Here is a 5,684-nt window from a genome sequence, read left to right as displayed (position 1 = left end):
TGGAGGCGATAAAGTATTCCGTTAATCAACTCGAAATTATCGGCTAGTTGTTTTTCTTCTAGTGATCTATTTGTCTTTATTTTTCTTAAGGAAAATACAATTTTTTGCAAATCTTGATCTTGAGCTTGTATGAGGGCTACCCTGTCTTCTTCAGTAGAGATGTAAAATACCGTAGGCTCTCTTGTTAGTTCTACAGGACTCGTAATGTCTATTTCATGCAATGGTGTGCAAATTCTTTCTTCGACTGGTGAACGACTAAGGGCATCTACATGAGCCATTTTAGTACCATCTCGGTGTTTAACATTATAATTAAATTCGCTCAACAGTTCAGTCCATCTCGCTACCTGGGGTTTAATGTTCTTTTGCGTATTCAAGTATGTTATTGTTGAACAGTCGGTGACTAATGTAAATTGCAAACCCAACAACAAAGGACGAAGTCTAGTCATTGACCATACCGCAGCTATCAGTTCTAAACGACTTGAATGATACTTTTCTTCTTCAGGAGTTGTTCGGCGACTTACGGAATAAACTAACTGAAAAACACTAGACTTATTTCGTTGCAAGAGCATTCCAGCTAATCCAACAGAGCTTGCATTAGTGTGTAATTCAGTTTCATCGCGTGGATCAAATAGTTTCAACACTGGTCTCGATACTAATTTAGAACGTAAGTTTTCAAAAGCATCATTTTGATCATCAGTCCATGTGAACGATGAATTTTTCTTATCATCCTTGTGAGGGGTTCAGCAATTGAAGCATATCGTGTTATAAATCGGCGAAAGAAACTTGTTAAGTCAAGAAAACGACGCAATTCATCTTTGGTCTTACACTCTAAAAACTGTACCTCTGATTTCAGAGGCACAAGCTAAATGTACCGTGTATTTTCTCGCGTAAGAGGCACATAACTAATGTGCCTTTAAAAATGAGAGGCACCACGAGAAATTGAAGGCACCAAAGCAAACGCCAGTCAATGCGCGGTACGAAAAGACTTTTGTGCCTTTCATTTCTTTTTCTTCGGTACGATCATGTAACGGAGAACAAGCGCATGCGCACATCAGTGAAAAATTTTATGACGAAATACGTTTTCTGTCCCTTCCCATCCACGCTACCGATGGAAGAAGTTTGTCTACAAATGTGTTCTATCGATGTTATAAAAATGCTTGAATTTGGTAAGTTTAATACTTATATCTTATTTTTATATTTATTCCTAAGTAACGACGGCATCTTTTTTATTAATACATTTCAATTTTTATTACTGAATTATTAATGCTACAAATCTTATAAAAATGTTTAAGCGAGAGAGCTAACCCTAGTTATGTTTACATTTCTGTTGTAGTTGTATTATTTATGTTTTATCATTATAATATTAAGAGGAATGTTTTTAAAGTGCCCTATATTTGTTCTGTAGTGTTTGATTATAATTTTGTATGAGGTTTTCAATGTGGCGATAGCTATGAATAAGAAATCATTTTTATTTGAAATACCAATTTGCTTTTTTGTTTATCTTAGTTTACATTCGAGAGCTATCACAGAAATTCTCTCACAGAATGATTGAATAATTTAAAAAACAACGAAGAATGTTTTCGAATTTTTATTATAATTATGAAAAGTATACTTTCAATTATTAGCTATTTTAGAAAACAATTGACATTGATATCTAATTATAATTATTTCAAACTGTTACTAAACTTACAGTTGACATAAACCTGAAGAAAAAAATAAGATTATGCTTTATTTATATTTTAAATATGGTGTAAGCATGGGAGAAAAAGGCAATCTTCTAATGATTTATAAATTTTTAATTAGTTATTATTTTTTTTGAAAAAGTAATGTTTAAAAATGTTTTATTCTAACATCACAGCTTTCAGTGTATAATTTCAAATTTTAGTTTTGAATTTATGACTCAAAATAGATAACATGGGATATATAATTATTTACGACTGTGAAACTCCTTTTAAAAATTGTAACATTTCAAATTGAAATTTAATTTATTTGATTTTTAAAAAGGATTAATAGCTTGCTCCAGGGTGCTCTTGTGGCACAGCTGGTTAAATTATCTTTCACACTGCTTATTAGAGAACTAGGGTAATGAGTTAGATCCTGGCAATGTATAAAACAACTGGCGTGTATACTTTGCATATAAATTCCGCCACAACTGAAAGTTCTCTCATTGGTTATCGTGCAGAAGATTCAAACGAGCTAGCTCAAGCGGAGTCCACTTTATCTGACCAGTATCAAAATTACATGGCATTTTAACCATGGCCGTTAAAAAGTAAAGCTCTAGAAATAGGATTTTTGGTCATGGTTGAGTGATGGGCGGTGATGAGTACCTTGCTCTTTGTTTAAAATAATATAATGCCAAGTACTTAACAGCTTGAACTTTTTGAAAAATATTAAAGTATTGCTAACTAGAGCAGTTTAATTTACATAATTTTGATATCAATAACTATATATAAAAAATAAAAAAATTATTTGCATAACATTCATTGGATCACAAATGGATTAGATATGCAGAATCGCTGTTGTGTCACTGGCATTTTCCAAGATAAATTCTTAATGCTTTATCGATATATACTGAATACTTTATTTAAAAAATATTTGGTACTTCATATTCAATGCTCAACACTTTATACTCCATGTTTTCTTGCTACGAAAAGCTACCTAGTAAAACTTTCTAATTCAGCATCAGTGATAATAATTTTTAAGAAACTTTTATTTTTTTTTATTGTTATTGCTAAATTACGTGTGTTACTTAGAATAACATTATCAAAAAACTTTTATTAATCTATAATTAATGCTTTTCCTGAACTGTAGTAAAAAAAATATGAAGCGAAGCAATTTTGATAACAATATTTAGAAAGAAAATATATTGATTGTAAGGATTGATATGTGTATAAACTTGATACAGTGAAAAAAATTTTTTTTTTTTTTTGCTCTCTGAAAGACAATTTAATGTTTGTGTAATCTAAATTTATATTATTAGTATAACTAAATGATTAATAGTTTTTTTTGCTGTTACTTTTTGTCTCGACTGTGTTCCAGTAAATGCAAAAAAATGTTTTTAATTATTAAATATTTTTATAAATAATAAATAATTACTTTTCGATTTACATTTGAATTTTCTTTGTTGACTCCAATTTTGTTTTGTGTTAAGAACAATCCTTGCACTTTCTTATGTATTTAAGCTTAGATAGATTTACACTTTTTTTTTCTTTAACATGTTGAATGCCACACTAATTTTACATGGCTTGTCCGTCTGGCCAAAATGATTTTTTCGGTATATATTACAATTATTTCTTCAAACCATTTTAGTAATAATAATATAAAAAAAAAATTAGAGCATTAAAAATTTATTCGAGTTATGTGTTTCGAATAATCTAGGCACCAGTCACCGGTGACCCCTATGGCATTCAACGTGTTAAATTAGTTCAATAATATTATATATAAAAATTATTTTAGCTAAACCTATTCTTAATGTAATAAAATCTTCATGAATGTATTTGTGTACATTGTGATAGAAACTTTTAACAACTTATTCAAATAAAATACTCTTACATTGATAAGTCCTGTTTTAAATGTTCTAGCCGAGATGAATGCATGACAAAACACTGACATGGAGAGGAAAACCACTAAGCCTGCTACAGTTAGTCTGGCGTCCAGGGGACTCAAACCCATGATCCAACTACCTCGGAGGGTATTTTACATCAGCACTGTGGTCAATGCTAAACTATAAATAATGTGGATGCTGTGGGAAGGATTTGATCAGGCCTCCTCTGCAAATGCTTTGCCCATGTACCTCCCCCGGCGAAGTGTTGAGCATTTTTTCTTCCGGATACAACCTTTAAATGTCCGTTGCTATTTCTCTGAATTATTGTGATTCTGTATTAATAACTAGTGAAAACTAAAAGAAAGAAAAATGTGTGTCATTTGATTTTTTTCAAAATTTGGAAAATGTTTTAATAAAAGTTCTCTGCGAAACGTGTGGACTTTTTTTATAAGGGTCTGCATTAAACGAATCTTACCATTTCCAAGTAAAATTGACTTACAGTTGTTCCACTCTGTAAAGCAAATTTATCTATATGTTATCACCTTTTACTATGATATTTTATTTTCTCATTATAGTGCTAATTTTTTTAATTTTGTTTTATTTTAAATTATTATAATTTTTGTAAATTTGGTTTTGGCTATTCTCACTGGTTAAATTACTCATTGTATTAAGTGTGTTTACCATTATAATTTTGCTTCCGGTGTTGTTTTTTCTTTTTTTACCTGCACTTTTTCTTTATTGACCTTTAATTATGATATTACTATATATATATACATAGCCTATACTAAGTATTTCAAATTATTTGCCAGATTTTAAAATTCTTAGCCAAAGGAAAATGTTAGAAATTTTTTATGATAGATTTTTTCTGTAGGAAACTTTTAAACATAATACAAATTTATTATAAATTAATTATTTTATAAAAATGCAAATAGAAATTTAGAGTCATTTTGCTGTTGGGGAGGAGTAAACGTGCAATGAATGGGGGAGAGATTGAAAAATGCAGATGTTTTATCGTGTTTGAGGGGAGGAAATAAACATAGATTAAGGTTTATTTTTGGCAACGTATTAGATTAGTGTAGTAATATAAAGATAAACCCGAATCGACGCTATGTTCTGCGTTATTAAATTAGTGCATATATTATTGTCATGAAAAAATATTTTTTCTGCTAAAATAATCTGCATCTTGTTTTTCGTTTGAAAACAGCTTTCGCCAATACTTTCCCTCAAAAGGGAACAAGGTCTTTTTTCTTCAATTGTAAACTAGCCATTGTACATTTTCTCTATGGGCTAGTTTTATTTAGTACATTAGATTGTTGTAATCAAGTTTAAGTTAAAATAATTTTTATTTTAATATTTATAAAACAAATGCATGTTTAATGATTGGGGATAAAAATGCGGAATTTCACGATTTTTAAAATACTATAAAAAATAAAAATTCTGAAACAAGCTTTCAAAAAAAATTGCAAAATTCTTTTCATATATTCAGAGCTCAAATAAAATTGTCAATTAAGTAATATTAAGTACAGTTAGTTCTAAAAAAATTGAAAGCTAATGTTCCCAAAATGGGAATGATGGCGACTAATGGGTTAATATGCTTCGCCAAAATCAGGCTTTTAAAAAAAAATTCATTTCAATAGAAAGAAATCTTTGATTTTACACTTGTAAAGTCATTTGATTAAACATATTTGATGTTATAAAACATACAAATTGTTCAAAATCTACATCTATAATTTTAAAATATTGTGAAAGTTCTATATTTTTCCATATTTGTGTGCAACTGTTACTAAATTATGTAATATTGTTCTTTATGTGTGAAAATAAAAGATATTAGATTTCATGATATTTAGTGTTTAATTTTGATTCTTATAAAGCTATTTTATTGAATCTCTAAATATTTAAAAAATATCTAAATTTATAAGAAATTTCCATTTTGAGGATACTTTTTGGAAAAAAAAGTCCATGAATTATATTGACTTGGTTTAACAGAAATAAATATTTTTTATACCTATATCTGATTAGAAAAACATCATTGTAATTGTTGAAGTATCATTAAACGCAACATAATTAAAGAAATTGTATAAATTTACATATTTTATAATTGCCTATGAAAAAGCATTAGATGGAATCCCTTGAGATGATC

The 5,684-nt window shown here is 28.9% G+C and overlaps 1 long non-coding RNA gene across 1 annotated transcript; it reads left to right on the top strand.

Annotated features, from left to right (window-relative positions):
• The first annotated feature begins 1,029 nt into the window (after positions 1-1,029).
• LOC147810939 (uncharacterized) lies at positions 1,030-5,384 on the top strand. Its single transcript, XR_015433039.1, has 2 exons — positions 1,030-1,166; positions 3,582-5,384. It is a non-coding gene; the product is annotated as an uncharacterized LOC147810939 (long non-coding RNA).
• Positions 5,385-5,684: the final 300 nt, after the last annotated feature.

The sequence above is a fragment of the Parasteatoda tepidariorum genome, chromosome 4 (genome assembly GCF_982258835.1).
Source record: "Parasteatoda tepidariorum strain Cologne lab strain chromosome 4, Ptep-v5.0, whole genome shotgun sequence".
Taxonomy (NCBI): domain Eukaryota; kingdom Metazoa; phylum Arthropoda; class Arachnida; order Araneae; family Theridiidae; genus Parasteatoda; species Parasteatoda tepidariorum.
The sequence above is the reverse complement of the archived record's forward strand: the minus strand, read 5'-3'. Positions and strand labels throughout refer to the sequence as shown.